We start from the raw sequence: 20,468 nt of genomic DNA on the forward strand, positions 1-20,468 counted from the left end.
AGTGCTAAGTGATTATTTATGTTGATTAAAGACTGGTGTATGAGGAGGAATCTGCTATACACCAACCACTATTTACAAAATCATCAAAGTGAATTGTTCAAATGGCAACTAATCTAACTTTATTTATGAATAATTTTACAACAGCCCCACTTTTGTGCACTTTCCATTTCATTGAATAAAAACAAAATGGTGCTAAAACATCGTTTAAAATGTCAACAAATTAGAACGTACCACGGTGTGCATGTGGTAAGTGTATGGTGAAGTATTTGTAAGGATACTGGAAGTTACACTCACGGTGATGCTGCCGTCATTAGTTATGAAGAATGGCATTGGTAAAGTATGATGACTGGCTCTTTACCGACCGCGCACAGGATCTGCACGCACAGGGTGTGCACGTGATACGTAAGTGCCTGTAGGATGTCCACACAAACTACACCCTGACTGTGTTGTTTCCTCATTTCTAACAGTCAGGCTCCATGCAAGGAGCGCCCACTTATCACGTGTACAGCCTTAAAGGGCCCCTCACACAGTGTGCAGGATTTGGAGATTTAAAAAAAAAAGACAGATTTTCGTACAACATGCAAGCATCCCACCCTTACATGTTGTATACTGTAAGTATTCACTATGACCTGATGTCTGCAGCAGTTTAGCTCTACGGACTCACCGAGCGCTCTACGACTTTGATATTTCCTGCAGGCTGCATCCATTTGCAGATTTGCAGATTTATTGCCAGCAGACAGCCCTTGTGCACCGGTAAGGACAGTTGGGACTAAGGCCAAGCTGTTCTCTGCTGTGATGCACTGATACACGAACAGCAGGATGATAACGTAGTAACGCACACACTCTTGAAACTGACTTTCTCCTGCAAACACTCACACACACAGACGGGGTCAAACATGCTGCAGAGCAGTGTGTGATCAGCAGAGAGAGACTTGCTTAATGAGTTTGGGAAGCTGACAAGATTTTAAAGATTTACAACACTGGCTGATCCACCTACCGCCAACTGCACTGTAATGATTTTTAGAGAACATGTGAACAAACATGCGCACTAAAGCAAAAATCGCTCTCTTATCAGAGATCCTGCTCTCTTTGGGCATAAATGTCCCATGCACTCTGTTGGGGAAATTAATTTACTAGAGAATCTGGGTCCATAAAGAACACCCAGAGTTAACAATGCACATCGTGTTGTGCATGTTATCCCCATTAAAACACAGAAGAGCTTGAATCCCCAATTGACCATTTTCATTTATGAAACATACAGCACCAATGTTGTGAGTTGTCTTAATTTACAGCGAACTATCCCCGAAGACGCAGCAAACTATTATTAACACTGACTCCTCTGGTCCTTTGTTCACTGCTGGTAAACAGCAGGTCAGAAACGTGTGGATTGAAATCTTAAAGAGTAGAAAAAACTTTTCCAAAAGGACCAGAATCTAACTTAAAAAAGATATAAAAACAAAAGAATAACCAAGAAAAAGCTTGCAAAGACAACTAATTTAGAATAATAGGTCAAAAGAAAGAATAATAGGTCATATTTTTTCTTTGATCAGTTTCGAAAAAGTTATAAACTGAGCAAAGATGAACATCAATTCATGTTTTTTGTTGAGTATCGATCTGAACTGTCACGTTTTTTATATAAACGTCACCATCTTGTGTTTTTGGAGCCAGATTTGACGTATAGAATGGAAACCTGTCAGATAAATGCATATTTACCTCACTTTTGTAGTGCTGGTCTGTGTCCACACAGATGGCTGACGGGCAGACCTCACAGCAGCTTTAATGAAGTGTACTAGTGGAGCCCACTGGAGGAAATACGTTGGTTACCATATTACAGCCTCCTGCAGAGGATCACTCCAAAATACAAAAAAGTAAAATACTCAAAATAGCGAGAAAACGTTTTGAGCGTGGGTTGGAAATGAAGGTTAGCTCTTCCAGATGAGTGTGGTTCGCTCATCTCCGGGGTGCCATGTTGGCTCTTTACCAACGTATCCATTGGAAGTCACTAAGCAGATGACCATCACATGCAGCCCCATGCGCTGCAGTACAGGACGGTTAACTTGGTGCTTCAGTATTTCGACCACGAGTCTGACTGCATGAGTGTGCACGTTGACCCATGGATGTTGCTCCCCTTTTCTTAACATGTGGGCAGCCGTGGTGCAGCGGCAGGGCGGTCGACCCACGATCATAAGTCTTAGGTTCGATTTCCGCCTTGCACACCCATGTGTCGAAGTGTCCTTGGGGAAGACACAGAACCCCATCTTGCCTCTGGTGGGAGGTTGGCGCCAGTGTTCGGCAGCGGAGTCGCCATCAGTGAGTGAATGTGCGTGTGACTGGGTGAAGGGGTCTGTGACTGTAAAGCGCCTCGGGCCTTGTAGGTAGAAAAGCGCTTTATAAGTATACGCCATTTACCATTTCTCTGTGGTGGAGGTGAGCAGCCTGATTCTGTTATTGTTGGCGTCCAGGGAAGATGCTTTTTTTCCTGATAAATTCCAAACATAGATACTTTTCTAAAGCTTAGCTGGATGGTATGGGTGGATTTTATAGACCTTTTTTATGAAACATCCTGATGTCATAGGCAGCTTTATCTTCATAAATACATCCTTACAACTACCGTAACTCCTCAACCATTCATGGAATTGACGTGGTAGGTCGTAGGAAGCTGCAGATACCGTCTCAATCGGGAACCATTTGGTAGTTTAAGCCCCCAATCCAACACTTTAATTCTGAGAGACATTTGGTCCCATTCTAGAGTCTTTGGTACGGCTCGGCCTGGATTTGAACTCACGACCTTTCAGTCTCAGGGCAGACACCCTTCCACAAGAGCTTGTTTACGAATGAAAAACCGTTTTCTCTGTCAGCGGATTCTGGGTGCTCACATAAACGGTCACAGATTCACGGTAGCTCAAATGCACGTGTTATTTAGGTGTTACTGAGCAATATTTTTGGCATTAAAGCTTAAATCTACTTTTCCTAATATTCCTCTTCTCTAAACAAGTGCTTCATTTGAACTTGGCAGATTAATGTACTCTGACATGAAACAATCATTCTAAAGCCTAAAAAGAAACCAAACCCATGTGGCTAACTAGGCCAGCGACGTCTTCTGGCGCTTTGTCCCTGTGATGCATCACGTTTAGAGGGAAGTTGAAGTAGACAGATGTGTGGTTTGGGCCACTTTTACATTGGCTTACGTTTAAATCCACAGAAAATGCTCCTTGGTGTTTCGTGCATATTAACATCTTGCTGGCAGGCTGTGAGAAGTGCTGGATATCAAGTGAGGTTATCGCACAACCTCAGTGTTGTCCGGTGTTTCGTTTATTCTCCTCTCTTTGTCGCGATTGGCTCTTGTATCATCCTGCATATCTGCAGCTGCATTAGGAAGCTCCAAAACAAGCTCCGCTCTTCTCTCCCTTTAAACGTGTATTCACTTCCTCCACAATATATATGAATTTGTCAGCTTTGTGTGGGATAAAATGAAGCAGACAGAATTAGGTGAGGTGATAGGGACTCTCTGCCAAGAAAGAAGGGAGGAAGGGGAGGTGGGGCCTGCCTGACAAACGAAAACGGGTTCAGAGCTCCTCCTGGTGGTGTGTGGTTGTTCTGCGAGCATGCATACATAAAACAGTTTAATTGGTTTGGTCCATACTCTGTGGTACATGTTTGACTGGCAGGGAAGCACACTTGACTTGACCTCTTATCTGTGCAGCCACAATACACACAAACGCAGCCTCCTCCCTGCACATCAGTTTGCATAAACAGCAAGGCCTCCCTCGTGTGCCTCCCCTCTCCCTCTGCACTCCCTGACATGATTTACCATCATGGACATCTTGTAGACTTCAGGGCTGTGAGGCTTTTTCTCTGCCGTGTCAACACACTGCAGAGGAAGAGTAAAAATAAAACCAAAGGCAAAGAAAACTAATCCTCCGGTCAGGTGGGTCAGAAATGACGTATCAGATGCACCCAAAAAGAAAAAAAAAAAGACTTGTAAAAATGGGTCAATTATAAACCGTGCAATGTTGGGTCCTGTCTGCATGCAGGCGGGCGGGGTTGGGTTTAAATAAAAACTGCAACCCCACTGTAATGATTTTCTTTTCTTTTCAAATTCCGTATTGATTTTTCCAAGCAGCCTACAGACACAATGCATACATGCCATTTTCCATAACTGATAGCCCGCGAAGGCCATTCCACTGAACATATTTTCACTCTCAAGAGCGATAAAGGTTCCCTGAGGGAGGCAGAGCAACAATAACAGCAAACCAGTTGTAGTCGCACATAAATCAGACTTCCTTCAGGCATTTGACACGGCAAATAATCAACCCCAGATGAAGAATTTCCTTATTGTTAATCACTTGATTTTAACGATTTTTTTATTTCTGCCTTTTAACCAAAATGTTTTGTACGGGAGGTAGAAAGTATGTAAACAATGAAAGTCTCTCTTTTGTGGAAAGTATTCACTTAGCGGCAGGAAGGCTCCGCTTGCTGCATGTAGGACTGGTGCATGGGAAACTGGGGTTCTGTGCTACTGCCCAAGGTCCCCCGGTCCCAGGAAGGGCATCCGGCATAAAATTCTCTGCCAAACCACCCGAAGGGATGTGCCGAAAGGTGAATATTTTTTGCTTTGTAACGAGTTGTATGAAATACACTTTTAAATGAAATTAGGGCTTAACTGATTTACCTTTGTTCAACACAAACTCAAGTCAAACATATAAACACATATCCTCCAAATTTACGCTCTTTTGTCTCCCTTTCAGTGTTCAATCAGAAATGTTAGGAAAATATAAATCCACATGGGACTGTTATTCAAAAAAGAAAGCGAAGGATCTCAACAAAATGTATCTCTTTTCTTGACTAGGTTATCTTTTTTGATTTCTCCCTGGGGTCCTTCGTAGCCTTCCCTAGCCTTTTTTTCGTATTTTTTGCTCTGACAGCTGCCGACACCCCAAACTTTTCTCCATTTGGTTTTTCTCTCTCTGGTGACTCCGCCCACTTCATTCAGGACTCACATAATTCAAGACAGAATTTTAAACAACCGTTTCTATTTGTGTTACATCAATCGTTTTTCAAACCAATGTGAACTCTATCTATATAAGAACTTTGTTTCCCTTTTTTGTATGTTCTGGAGACCTTTTGTGGCAATGCTGCAGCTTTTCCGATTGATCAATAATCCAATAGAGTATTAACAAATGTAGTGTCTTCCACAGACATATTCACCTTAAAGACCAGAAGACTAAATGCAAAATCTTATCGTACATCTCCAGCAAAAGTCAATAAAGACCCAGTGCTATGAAAATTGGGTTTTTAATACGTTCTTGTTGCATTTTTCTGATGATGCAGGACATATATGAATATGTTTAAGCTCAAAATTATAAGTATGTCTTCATTCATTGTGATTTAGGAGCAAAAAATTCTCCTACGAAAAATACAATGCGGGCTACAAGCTCCCTGCTCCACTCTGCAAGGGGGAGGGAAAGGGGGGCGGAGTTGCTCTCCGCGATTGGCCCCGCCCACAACTCTAAAGGGAATTTCTAATGAACTCCTGCCGCTCTGGGGAAACTAAGTGCTAGAAAACAACAAAAGTTTTGGGGGATTTTGGCAAAAAAATTAATAAAAACTGACAATCATAAATGAAAGACCAGCATAGAAAGACTTTGAAAATAGATCAAAAGAAGATCAGAGCAGGACTTTAAAGCCTCTTTGAGACATGGACAAACACTTCGTCTCTTAAAAAGCTGCTTGTCATTAATCTCACTTCAGAGAACTTTGATGTCTCAATGATTCACGTATGTCCTGAGTTTGTCGTTGCTCAGTTGAGTCTTCATTAGTGTGTTGATGAACATTTTCTTACTGATTGTTCTAAGAGACTTGGATGAGTCTGAGTCACAGATGGAAGGAAATCTTTGCTTCCAGCATTGATCATTGTTTGTATGATTAATTAGTTTTACCTCATCCCATGACTCACTGAGGTATTCGTGTACACCAGGAAGAACACTCGTCTTTTCTGTTGCTTTTATGAACTTTTAAAATAAAATGGGTGTCACCCGAGATAGATGGTTGTCAGGAGAAGAAGGGGACAGTGAACGCCTTAAGCTACTGTGATTGGCAGAAAAATGTCAGCATGACACGATTAAACTAAGCTGACACATGGAAGAGATCCAGGAATCAAACGTGGATCAGCTCCATGGGATGGTTAATGCCAAAACGGTTCTTTGATGCAGTTTAAAACCAGACTGTTCCACTGTGTTCAGCTCCGTCTCGTGGCATCCCTTCAGCCGACCCTCAGTGTGGTTCAGGCTCTACGATCCCACTGAGATACGGCATTTCAGCCCCTGACATTGGTATTTTTGTAAGTATTTTACATGAAAAGGATAAAGTGAGTTTGATCACCAAAGGTTCTGGAACATTGAATAGCTCTACTTTTTATCCAATGGCTACTGTAATATCTGTAGTGCACAATTGATTAGGCTGAATGATCTCTTATTTAAGTATTAATTTAGCGTTTTGTCCTTTTTCTTTCAAAATTCTTATGATAATCTTAATAAACTCTTTCTATTTGGGGAAGTGTTTTTTTTCCTTCTATTTTTTGGGTGGGGGGGGGGGGTAATGGATTGATAACAGAATGTAATGGTAAATGGCGTATACTTATATAGCGCTTTCTACCTTCTTTCGAAGGCCCAAAGCGCTTTACAGTCACAGTCCTATTCACCCATGCACACACACATTCACACACACATTCACGCGCTGGTGGCGGCTCCGCTGCCAAACACTGGCGCCAACCTCCCACCAGAGGCAAGGTGGGGTTCAGTGTCTTGCCCAAGGACACTTCGACAATGTGGGGATTTAATTATCAGTGCAGACAGAAACTCATTTCTATATGGAAAGCTACACCATCCCACTACCATCACCAAAAAGTCTTACTTATCTGGACCTGTGGGGCTTCTGGTCACCTGAAGGTACCAGAGGCTCAAACCAACATAGTACAGTAGAGAAACAATGACAAAAAAAACACACAATAAGAAGATAAGGAGACTGAGAACTTTGTGTGTACAAGGGAGACAACAAGAAAAAAAAACATTTTGTACATAAAATCTGCAGTTCATATTCCAGTTCATTTCTTGCAAGTGTGGGTTTATTCAAAGGTTTTAAGTTTTATTTCTGACAAGTATTGTTACTTTAGAAACCTGCTACTTTTTTTTTCTCGTCTGAGATCAGAAGTGTACGGCTGGATAGCTCGGATATTGCTCACCACTTTTGTTTGTTAGGTTGGACGAGTGTAGAGTTGTGAGCTGGAAGGAGAGGATGTACATAGATGGCTGATGGGAAGGGGGGCGGCGTACTATGCAATCTTTCTCTCTAATGAACTCCCGCTGCTCTGCAGAAACAATGTCCTAGGAAACAAAACAGGTTTTCAGACATGTATCGTGGTAGCACAACCATCAGTTATGTGCCACACTTCTTTCTGTTAGACGCTGCATTGTTTATTTCGTAAACAAAGCTGGTTCTTGGTCCCACAAAGCACTATTACTCAAAGCAAACGCAACACTGAGGCAGAGTAGATGTGTTTAGGTGATAGAGGGAATCTGGGCTCTTTTGCTTCTGTGACTCAAAGACTTTCTGAGCAGTAGGAGGATGAGAGAACAGGAAGACACGTCTGTGCTGTTCCACACAGGGTAGAGGTAAACTCTGGGAATTCCCAAAAGCGATTTTTACAAACAAAACCTTTCGACAACAATTGTGTTACAAATCTGGGTCAGCAGCTTGTCCACTGTTTACACGGAGAGAGACTTTTCAACTCAATTTAGCTTTGATAGCTTTCTTCACCGCTGTTATTGTTCCTCTACCTTTTACGCTCCCGCAATCAGCACCACCGTCGCTCGCTCAGGTGTGACTTATGCAATTACTGGACCCAAATGACATTATAAATGACGGAGGGAAGCACGACACATATCATTATAGAGAGCAGTGGAGTCCATGTAAAAGATTTGAGGATGAGACGTCTACAACAGGCTGAGCTCTGCCACTAGAGCTGCTTTGAAGATTGTTCCCACTGATTGCAAATCAGCAGGTTGGCTGCTCCGTGACTACTAAGGCTCCAGTAATGCCCTAATATTTCATTTATACGTGCACGCTTCCCATGTCGCAGGTTTGCTCACACTTATAGAGATGTTAAAGAGACTGGAGCTCATGAGCTTTGAATTCACATTCGGTAACGTCTTCTCACATTATGACTGAGCATAACCTTTCATCTCTCATGAATTTGTTAGTGAGTATAGAGAGGGAGCTGAGGGATGGAGAACTTGATTAAAAATAGACTCTTTCTGCTTCAGAGGGAGAGAATTACTTTAAAATGAAAGAGTGGCACAGCTCACTGGGCGCTTTGATCTCTTTGATTTTCATCAAGGAGAATCATTTTGCTTTTTTTTTTTTGTCGTGCTGATGAAGACAGTAAACACTGATAAACATTTTATTGAATGGTAATCTGCTTGATTCATTTTTAACTTGGGTCCCTGGGAGAGTTTGATGGTTCCTAGCGGGAGACAAAGCCAGTTTCATGCTTAAAACAGAGCTTACTTCATGAGTGAAATGTGGGGCAAAGACTGAAAAGCCTCCTCAGGGTTTCCACAGACTTTATTGTCTTTGATATGTGCCACGGTTTGGGAACAGTGCTGACAGACGCTTCCATGTGGGAGCTGCTGCCAGTGAAAGAGCTGAGAGCTCTTCTTGTCGCAGGTGTTGAACAGTCCTCTCAGACCTTCTGTAGCTGTCATCGATGTGTTTATTAAGGAGCCACTCTGATAAAGAATTGTGTTTTGGGAGTTTTCAACTTGTTCCTGTGGCATTTTTCTGACGATGGAGGACATATATCATAATAACAATAATAATAACACATTGTATTTGTTAGGGGCCTTTCTAGGAACCCAAGGCCGCCGTGCATAACAGTGAAAGTTAAAAGCAATCAACAAGCAATAAAATGTACAGTAAAACAGGCCAAGAATGTCAAGTTATGGGGGGAAATGGGTAAGTTGGAAAAGGTGGGTTTTTAGTTTCTTGGTGAATCGTGAGAGAGAGTCGATGTTTCAGAGGTCAGGAGGGAGTGAATTCCAGAGCCGGGGGGCAGAGTAGCTGAATGCTCTGCTCTCCATAGTGACGAGGCGAGCAGAGGATCTGAGGGGACGGCTGGTTGTGGCGACACGAACACCATCCGACAGGTATGAGGGGGCAAGGTTGTGGATGGATTTAAAAGTCAGGAGACGTATTTTATATGTGATTCGGTGTGTGATCGGTAACCAATGGAGCTGCTGTGGAACAGGTGCAATGTGTTGGATGGCTGGTGTTTGAGTGATAATTCTACACCTAAAGAAAGTTTTTCAGTTCAGTTCATTGTGAGTCAGGATTAGAGGAGAACCTTACGTTTGATTAAGGTTGGGGTTGTTACGTACAAACTACAATCAGCAGGCCACAAGCTCCATTCGGATGCATCCACTGATAGACTAATAGATCCATCTACGTCTACATTTTCCTCATCTGAGGTGGTTTCTGGCTCAAAACTGAACGGCTGGATAGCTCCCATATTGTTCGCCATTTTTGTTGCACCGCTATAGTTAACTAGGGGGTGTGAATGGCTGTAAACTAGCGGGAAAGCACACAAACAGTTGGATGATGGGAAGGGGGCGGGCACAGAGCTGAATTTCCAATGAACTCCTGCCGCTCTGCAGAAACTATGTCCGAAAAAAGGAAATCCTTTTTTTAAAGTTTTGGCTAAAAACTGCATCATCATAATTAAAAGACCACTGGGGATGCTTGGAAAATAGATGAAAAGGGTGGGACTTTAAGACAAACAAGTAGAAAAACTGAAATCGTTACTAAAATTTGACTTTATGACTTCGAAAAATAGGATTTTTGAAAAATACGATGGTACTTTATTGCTTTTATTTATCATTCACCTGCTTGTGTGTTGTGACTGTGGCTGTGTGCACACGCAGATCAAAGAGTGGCTGCACGCTAAGCCTGTTGGGGAGATGATCACTCTTTCATGTGAGGAGCTGCGTTTGAAAGACACGCCTCCCACTTCTATCCATACTAGACGCGCCCTCCTCTTTCATGTTCTTTCTCTATCTGTCTCTGACTTGTTCAGAGTGTTCTCCACTCATTTCTGTTAGGCATGATCAGCTGCAGTACCCCACCCCTCCGTTCATCCATCCTTTCCCTCTTCCCCCTCTCACTCACCCCCAAAAAGCAGCTAGAAATCTTAAGAGAGAGCCAATCAATTCCTCTCCTGCACACCGTCCCATCCTCCCCCCCCACCCTCTCATTTTCAATTTATCTCTCGCTTCCATTCTTGCTAGCAATTTGTCACTTAGCAACAGAGTCTGCTGTGCCGTAGGGTAGTGAATCATCCCTGGCTGCAGTCCTACATTAACCCCTTACGCTCTGGTAAATCCTCCAGCTTGACACTGATATCAGCCCCGAAAGGCTGCCTTTTCTCATCAGATGTTTCAGACATTTGGTCAGTTTATTAATCAGGCCAGAATCTGTGGCTCTCCAGCGGTGACATCGTCTGTGTGAGCTCCTAATCACACAAGTCTCAGAAAGATCAGAGTTCTCTTTGGCATGCAAACTAACTGAAGGTGATACTCTACAGAAAAGTGCTGGTTTGTGAAGTCTCTATACAGCACACTCACTCACTCACGACGACATGGAATCGCTGTTTTAGACAAGAATTGGTTGTGGATTTGCTTGATGAACATAATGGCTCACTAACCCCCCTGTAATCCCTTCTCAGTTTAGCGCCAATGACATTTTAAGTATTCCTAATGTGCTCCAACCATGCCGCGAGCAAGTGGGAGTACAGTCATCATCAGTGTGTGGGAGATTGTGCGTTTAGGAATAAACGTATTTCCCTTCCTTCCTTCCTTCCTTCCTTCCTCATCTCAGCCTGACACCTCAAACGTGGAGACTGCAGCCTGTGTTTGATTCCAGTATTGATAGTTTCTGTTTATTTTGGAGAAGGAGCTCATTTGCATAATATTTTCAGGGCATTAGCATATCTGGCTGTTTCCCGGCACTCAGACGCTCATCAGCATCATTTGCCGCTACCTGCTTTAGCACTTCAATGTTTATTCATCCCGCTGCCTCACAGACCTATAATCAGATAACAAACCTCTCTGCTGTTAGCACATTCAAACAGGTGGAAAGAGGTGATAAAGTGTTTGAGAAAGACAGATGGCAGAGTGTGATTGGAGGAGAGCAAAGGACAAGCCAAGGGAGAAAATGTGTCTGAAGAAGAAAGATCTCAAACTAAGAGATAAGCATCAGTAGATGCTCACGCCTGCAACTTCCAGCACAAACTTTAAAATCTTTGCTTGTAGTCAAAAATAAATATTATTTTTTAAAATGAACCTAAAAGAATCAGCACAAATTATTCATTTTTGTTCTGAAAATTCATGTGAAAATGTTCAATTGAAAAGATGTTTCGTATTCTGATGTGTAGCATTTCATAAAAACATTGGAGGACATTTATAAAGTAAATTAAGCTTAAAACTGCATTTCTAATTAATTCTTTAATCAAATTATTGTGAAACGGGACCAGAAAAAAAAATGTCGTTTGAAAAAGATTGTATTTGTAACGTAGAAAATTTGCTGGGGGGGGTAAGCTCCCTGCAGACAAATGGATCCATGTACATTTTTGTTTTCCTCGTCTGAGCTGGAATCTGGATCTAAACTGGATATAGCGCCTATATCGCTCGCCATTTTTGCTGCACTGCTAATCATGTTGGGTTGGAGGTGTGAGGGGCTTTAAGCTCATGGGAAAGCACATAAACCAAGAGCTTTCAGCAAAGGGGGGGGGGGGGGGGGTTGCTCTGCGCCAATGGTCCCGCCCAGAACCCAGAGATGAATTTCTACCGCCGCCTTTGCTGTCCTCCAGAATAACTCCAATTTTTATTTTATTTTTTTGCTAAAGACGACATAAAGATAATTAAAAAAAATCTCAGGGGGCCCACACTTTTTTGTTGTTGTCAAAAATGGTATATTTTTGTACTAATAATTCAAAAACCAACACAACACAAATCTTTGTGAGATGACAGTCCACGATGTGTAGAACAAGGAAATACTAGTCATGGCCTGGAGTTATGCACAAAAACCACTTTACTTAACTTAAAATTTCACAACTTCTGCTATATCTTCAGTTAAAAATACTATGTTTATGTACTAATACCTCAAAAACTACAGTGTCAGACTAAACACATTTTTGTGACTGGTCAATCCCAATCACCGTACTGAGCACCCCTGAGCTGATGTGTTGGTTTTATTTGCGGTAACAGCAACTCATACAAACCCTTATTTAGGAGAAAGCCATTTGTTAGATATCTGGAATGTAAACATTTCAAGATCTACCTTCAGTTAGACTCTCCTTCCCAGCTGCTGCTCCACCTCTAAGCTCTGCTTGTTCGACGGCCACAATTTTTTTTAACAGCAGGGGGGCAATAAAAAAGATGTTTGATTGAAAATGATAACCATTCTTTGTGTCTAAAAAAAAAAAACCAAACATTTATAATTAAGTATTGTCTTCAGGCAAATTCTACTGGTTTTATTTTATTCAGTTTTCTTTGCTAAATGTCACTAAAATGACAACAATTTCCGTTTTAAAGGCAAAAACAACCAATTTGGCCGTTTGCTGCCTCCTGTTTTTAAATTGTTTTCTTCCATTTGTTTCTTTTCTCTGAGATGTTTCTTGCTTTTTTCTTTTTGCAAATGTGATTCTGTACTGCCAAGCTGTTACAACTTTCCATGTGAAGTGTTTTCACAAGATTATACAAAATCCAGACAACAGCGAACAGCTGCAGCTACACTCCATAAAACATGCATATTCATGTTCAGCTGCTGTTTGCTCACAAGCTGGATTGAACATAGTCTCAGAGACACGAGCGAGAAATGAACATTAACCATAAAGTTAATTTTCTTTCTGCGTGTTGTACTGGAAAGTCTGACGATGGTCGCTGTAAACCATCTGCATAGAGAAATGATGATTCCTCAGTGAATTCATGTCAGTCAAAGCTAAATATAAACCCAGAAACTGAAGCCTGATCGGGTCAGTCCCACACAGGACTGTTCTGTGACTCCAGTGGAGTCTGAAAGAACAACAAGAAACTAGTTAGGGTAAAATGAAATTTAGTTAAAGACCCGAATTGTGGTTGAGATTTTGATTTGTTTTCTACTGAAGTGACAAAGTGAAGGCAAAGAGCAGAGAATGATGGATTCAGACGGGGAAAGGTCTCCCAGCCGCTGCACTGCAGCAGCCATCACACTGCTCAGATATTTTACTGCACGCATCCTCTCATGGCTATACAGGAGTGCACACCCTCATGCTGTTTATTTGCAGACTTCTCCGCGCTGTAATTGCAGTGACATTTATATTTACACCTGAAGCCTGTCTGCCAGTTTCCATTACTTGCATTCAGCATTTCAGAGAGCCAAAGCAGACCATGTGATGGAAAATTGGAGTAAACACAGAACAAAATGTACCTGAAAGAGCCATTGTGAAATTGAAGCCCAACTCTGACAGGGCAGAGGTGTCACGGAGGACAGCCTGATTTAGTGCAAATGCATAAAAAGTCTGTCCGCCGTGTGTGTGTTTGCTCAGATTTCCTGAGAAATGCAGAATTTTGACGTTTGTTACATGTTCTCGTGGCATCTTTCCTGATGATGGCGGACATATACCAAGAAATCACATTTGAGAGTATTTTTAATTCAAATTATTGTGAATCAAGAGCAGATGAAAAAAATGCAGTTTGAAAAAGATCATAGTTGTGACGTAGAAATTGCGATTGACAGGCCGCTCTCCCCCTGCATCCACTTGCAGACAAAAAGATCAATGTATCGTACTTTCTGGAGTATTTTTGTCAATTCAGAGTAAAAGTTGCAGCACCCCAGAATGTATAATAAAGAAAAGAAAAATCAAAGAGAAGTCACACTGAAGTACAAGTCATACTTCAAGTTTTCTGGACAACTGTTGTTCTGGAATGCTGCGTTGACACCGAACACCTTTCACGCATCAAAGTTGAATTGGACGCCTCTGTTTTTTCATATTCCACGCTCCGCGGACTGTATGTCCAAAAATGTGTTCATAAACTTGACGCTCCCGCCACTTGTGGGTGACGCTACCGTCAAATTTTTAGCCTGATCGCTACATGGAAGCATTGACCTGATGTACAATGTCATACCAGGTTAGTTTTTTTTAAAGAGCTCTACAATAACATCAGTAATCACCCCTCCTTGTCTAAATTCATGAGATTGTTCAGTCTTTTAGTTTGGGAGCCGGTTTAGCTCTTGCTGGTTTGCGGCGCCTTCCATCCGTGAAACCAGGGTTAAAATCCGGGCTGCTCCCTATTCCCTTTTCTGCTTCTGTGCCGGTCCCAAGCCCGGCTTAATAATGTCTCAGTGCAAAAAGGTCTATTTGTGTTTTTTTAAACGCATATAAGTTGTACCTGAGTATAAGTCGCATCCCAGACCAAACTATGCATAAAAACGAAGTCTGAAAAAATACCGTCATGACCGGTAACTGGATGGCTCCAATATGGCACGCCAGTTTTGTTGCACCAGTAGTGTTACTTTGGGGGTGTGAGAGGCTGAAAGCGAGCAGGAGATGGGTGACAGGAAGTGGAGGTTGGCATACTTTGTGCCAACACTCCCGCCCACATCTCAGAGGGGAATTTCTACTAAACTCCTGCGACTCTGCAGAAACTATGTCTTACAAAAAAAAACACAATTTCTTGGGGGGATTTTGGCAAAATTCCGCATAATCACAATTAGAGGACCACTGGCTTGGACTACCTGAGATGTGCAGAATTTTTGGTGCAACTGGTCAAAACCTGTCCTTTAGTGACAGTAAGAAAACTTCCTTCTCTTCACCAAGGGATTTAACACCAGCTGACCTCCCATTTCTTGTTTGGCAATTGATAAACTTGGAGGTTTCCTGTTAGAGTTCTTGGAACAACAGGATATAAAATATAACTAAATTCATGTGGTTTCCTCTGCAGCAAGTATGAATTGATTCATTCTGGGAATCTTGGCTTTGCCGCACCATCAATTGATCATATTCACCACTCTGCCATTAAACATTTATTTATCTTATTCACTGGTGGCCACATTTCAGTGATAACTACAATTATCTTTGAGGGAAAAAGAAGCTAGCCGCTCAGCAAAACCTTATTTTACATCGTGTCTGACTCTGGCTGGGATCCTGCTGGTTTTCTGTTCATATGTTTGTGTAGTTATTATATTTTTTCACTTTCTTTTCACATGTTCAGCTTCAACTTCACCCAGTGAAGCCAGAAAATAAACCCTGTCTGGGGAAATTAGAGCAGAAAACTGTTTAAAAACTGTAGCTCGTAACAAAGACATGAATTTTTCCTAACTCAAGGACAGAAAATCTCATCTGAAATGCTGCCTTACTTGTCTTCCATGTCACCAGAACAATGTTTTTAAGTCTTGAGTGTGAGGACGCCACAAATCCTAAATGAATCTAATGTTTGATACACATTTGTTCAATCACTGCCGTCTAAAAATGCAACAATGGACACAAAATCAGTTTACTCTTCAATGTCTGGAGGCAGTCTCCATTCTATTTCTGATGATCTGTCATTCCTTTCTTCTCTTACCTGCTGCCTCGCTACCAAACAAAGGAACATTTCTAAACTAAAAAGGCCATTTGAGACAAATGCGAGACAAAGTTGTTTGTCTTGGCCCGTGGCTGTTTACATGGCGAGGTGCATTATCTTCCACCAGAAACTTCAACACAGCAGCCTTTGTTTTCCCACGTGGGTCAATTACAGAGCATCACAGCAGGAACTCCAAGCATGTTTGGTTTGAGGCAAACACCAAGGTGGATTAACACGGAGTTTCACTGTAAGATGAGGCCTTTCATTTCCTTGTAAAAGCTTCACTGTTGTCTGATAGTTCTCTATTTAAATTCCCTGCTGCCATTTTTATTTTTTTAACTTTGTTCAGTGGCGATTTCTTTAAGGCTGCAAGGGAAGCTCGGCTTCCCTTATAATGTCACAAAATTAATGGTCAAATATGTACTATTACTGAAGCTATTCGTGCTCAAATTTCTCAAGTTCAGTCGAAATAAAAACTGCTGCAACCTATTTCTTTGATATTTGCTTGGCGAAACTGCTTGATTTTCATCATACATTTCTCACAATTATACACCACATTCCTTGTTTCAGTTTTACAGAGTTTAAATTTTTTTTTTAGATCGTTCATTCCTTCATTCATATAACGTTAGTAGGCTAGGCTAGCGTCGTGGGTGAAACTGCGCATGATGGCAGACGGTGCCATTATTGTCGACCTGATTTTGGCGAAGCCATTTGAAAGTGTTCCTTGAGGAAAAACTTAGAATTAAACAGAAGGGCAGATCCACACCTAAGATTGATTTAGTGCAAAAGATAGGAAATAATAACAGGTATTTTCAGCTCTCCTGGTATGACAAAGTTAGCTGGCTGACTGGAAGTGCTGTGACAAATAAAATGTACTGCTGGCCATGCCTCTTGATGAAACCATCTCACGGATGTGTTGTTTTGTCAAAGGTGGGGTTTGGAGATCTGTCTAACTTTGAGAGGGCATATAAAAGACATGAAAAGAGCAATGAACATGTGAATGCATGTGCAACATTAAGTATGCAAGCAAGCATGCAATAAATGAAGGGCAGAATTTACTTTTAAATAAATTGACAATTTTATGATGTAGGCCGAAAATGAGCTTCCCCTCTCTGACAGACCGACTGACTTTATCATATAAACACAATTTTCTGAGAATCTACACGGGACAAAACATGTAGCGTAAAATTTCTCCCCTTAACCCTTGTGCTATCCTAGGCACTTTGACATTGGGAGTTGGGTCATCTAGACCCACTAGACAGTGCTCTGAACCTTTTTTCTTCAATGGTTTGTGATCTTCACTGGTGTCCATGGATTACATGAAATCTTTCCACCTTTATCCACCTTTGTCATGATAGGGAGAACACGTCAATGTGAGGGTGGGGTCATCTGAGATAGCACAAGGGTTACATCAGTTCCATAGGTTACCACTGATCTACTGTATTTCCTGCCGTCTTTTCTATAACTGCAGCTGAAAGCCTGTGTTAGAATGTGCTGAGCTACAGAGAATGTGTGTGGTGAGTTTCACAGTCAGACAACTAATAATACGGTCTAATGCAGCAGAAAATGACGTCATTCATGGTGATTCATTTAACTTTTAAATGCTGCTTTGCTTAGTTCTTTAAGTGTCTCATCATGTATTTTGTGACATCAGATCTAACCCGTGGATATACATTGAAGCTTTGAACATCTACCTATCTCAAGTTTCAAGGTCTTTGATTCAAGATTAGATTCTCAAGTAGTTGGAAGAAGTGTTTACGTTGTCTTTTGTCTTTGTCTCAGTGAGTGAAGTCTGGGTTTTAATTGAATCAAAAAACAAAAAACAATAGAATCTTTCTGTCCTTGACAGCTGTTGTTTGGAACCTAACAGCTTGGCCATAGAACACATTGACTCAGCGCTCTGTATCATTTCATTCAGTGTAGGCCTGAGATAAAAGCGACATGGAAAGAGCTTTAGTCTGCTTATAGATATTGTTAAACTTCTTTTAACATTTTCTTACTGAGAAAGCCAGTTCTGTACGAAACAGAGTTTCAACATAAGCAGACAGCACACCAAAAACAGGAAAATTCTATTTTCATTTTAAAGTTCAGCTGTACTGCTGGTCTTTGTTAAAACCAGTCAGACATGTCGTCTAAGGGTTGCAAACCAAGTTTCAAATTGACAACCACTCCCTGTTGAAACATTTCTGTTCCAGTTAGGATTTGAAACCTGACAGTCTGCTTTCAATGAAGATTCCAGCTTTATGACATGGCGCCTATCATTGAATTAGCCATCAGAAGATGGTCCACTGTCGTCAGAAAGGGATGGACATGGTCAGCAACAACACTCAGGTAGGCTGTGGAACATAAACTGGTTCTAAGGGGTACTAAGGGGCCCAAAGTGTGCCAAGAAAGTATCCCTCACATCATGACACCACCACCACCAGCCTGAACCCTTGATACAAGGCAGGATGGGTCCATGCTTTCATGTAGTTGAGGCCAAATTCTGACCTTACCATCTGAATGTGGCAGCAGAAATGCAGACTCATCAGACCAGACAACGTTTTTCCATCTTCTATGGTCCAGTTTTGGTGAGTCTGTGTGAATTGTAGCCTCAGTTTCCTGTTCTTAGCTGACAGCAGTGGTACCCGGTGTGGTCTTTTGCTGCTATAGTCCATCTGCTTCCAGGTTGGACGTGTTGTGCGTTCAGAGATGCTCTTCTGCAGACCTCGGTTGGAACCAGTGGTTCTTTGAGTTCCTGTTGTCTTTCTATCAGCTGGAACCAGTCTGCCCGTTCAACAGGACATTTCTGCTCTCAGAATCGCCGCTCTCTGCATATTTTCTCTGTCAAGGACCATTCTCTGTAAACCCTAGAGGTGGTTGTGGGTGAAAATCCCAGTAGATCAGCAGAACCTGAAATCCTCAGACCAGCCCGTCTGGAACCAGCAACCATAGTCACTTCAATCACTTTTCTTCCTCATTCTGATCATCTTGACCGTGTCTACCTGCCTAAATTTGCGTTAACGAGCAGTTGTTCAGGTGTGCCTAAAGTGACCAGTGAGTGTATTTGTTTTATACAAAGAGTTTTAGTCAGGTCACTCATTTTAAATATGTAATTGTTGTTATACAAAATAATTGGACTCTACTTACTTCATGTGTCTTTAATTTCATTTTTCATCTGAAGTTTCTGTTTTTCTTCTTTAAACACACATTTTAAAACCAGTGTCCAATCAGCATTGGAGCTGCTGGGACACGGTTGTGCAGTGCTGATATGCTAATTCCCACCCACCACAGACCCTTTTTTTTTTTTTCTTTTCTCCTTTTAATTAATGGATTACGAGTCATGATTAAACAAAGGGGATGACTGGTGACAGCACTTTGCTATGACCCAAGATCAAAGAGTGGGTGTGCATGAAGTTTCAAATTGGTCATTTAGCCTAATGGAGAGGAGTTTGTTTGCGGTTGCCACTTTTCGCTCCCACACAGATGGCAGGGACATCTCTATCCCACACAGCGAGGTGCATAATGACGGGAAAGCTGTACAGACCCCCTCATGGCTGTGGACAAACAGAAAGCCAAGACAAGATATATGCAGTATTGCATCAATCTCATCCTCATCAGAGCTGAATAATGAAGCCACAAATTGTCTTTTTTTTTTTCTTTTTCCTCTAACATTAAGTTTTATGTTGACTAAAAAATCAATGTTGTCTTTAAAAGCGTCCAGTCATGTGGCTTTGATTTCAGGTGAGATAAACTTTAACAGATTTCGTTCATGTATACCTGAGAAGGATTTAAGTTACTCGCAATTTAAGGAAACGTGTTTAAAAACAGCTAAATCAGTGTCGGTATGGCTTCAAAAAATGTGTGTGTGTGTGTATTTGTGTGCATCAAAAAACGCCATTACACCTAATAGAAGTCTGCAAACTCCTCAGTCCCATAAAAGCACATGATTTCTCCTAGAAACATGCACTAAAGATGTCTATAGGTGTTACGAGAAACCAAGGGGGTTAACCCAGATGCAGGAAGGACAAGGAGACTGAATGAACTATGAAGGCTATTTAATGCCAACGTGCTAAGCCAAACAGAGAACATCCAAAAATGACGCTGCGACAAACGTATGCAGGAACAGAAACCTTAAAAAGGAACCAAATCAAAGTATGAGAACCAGCTGTGGGGGGAAAACAACGGACAGAGAAGGAAGGGCGACCTCCAGAGGGAGTACAGCTGAGCAGCAGGAGGGTGAACGTATCAATAGGACGATTTCTTAATTCCTAGGTATGCTTTAAGTTAAATAACGTAATTCCAGATTACTAAAATCAACTGCTTCTAAGATTAATCAAAGCATGAAGATTAGAGTGTCATCATTGAAACAATATTTCAATGAGAGTGACATCAGATTTGCCTTTCATATTTTCATTTTCTTTTAGGCTTTTTTGCTTTTCAAGAGGAAACGGTCATTATTTTTGGAAATGTCAGCTGAACTAACGCGTTTTTCTTTTCAGGATGATGCAGATGCCACCGTTATCCCTCGTTCTTTTCTCTCCTTTTAGCTCCTTCGTGCCTGAATTTATCTTCAGTCATATAAAATAACGTTTGTCAGTGTTTTTGCTGTTTAAGGTGATGCTAAATGAATTGAGTAAATAGTAGCCTTTGTTGCAATTTAGCAACATTCGGCATGAAGAGGTTAAACTATGTCTAAAGTTTTTCTAAATGTGTTTTCTAAATTTTCAGTGCCTTAACTCTATAAATGCCATTTCTTTAGTGCGATAATTGCTTGTTTACTTTTCTCTTGCATGCTTGACAGCAGCCACTGACTCCAACAAATGCACCTATTTA

At 41.5% G+C, this 20,468-nt stretch overlaps 1 protein-coding gene across 12 annotated transcripts in view; it reads left to right on the plus strand.

The window, feature by feature from the left end:
• Positions 1-20,468, plus strand: part of nrxn2b (neurexin 2b) — an 806,770-nt gene that overhangs the window by 347,482 nt on the left and 438,820 nt on the right. The gene's annotated exons all lie outside the window — the stretch shown is intronic.

The sequence above is a fragment of the Oryzias latipes genome, chromosome 18 (assembly GCF_053564925.1).
Source record: "Oryzias latipes strain Hd-rR chromosome 18, Olatipes_Hd-rR_3.1".
NCBI classification, from domain to species: Eukaryota; Metazoa; Chordata; class Actinopteri; order Beloniformes; family Adrianichthyidae; genus Oryzias; species Oryzias latipes.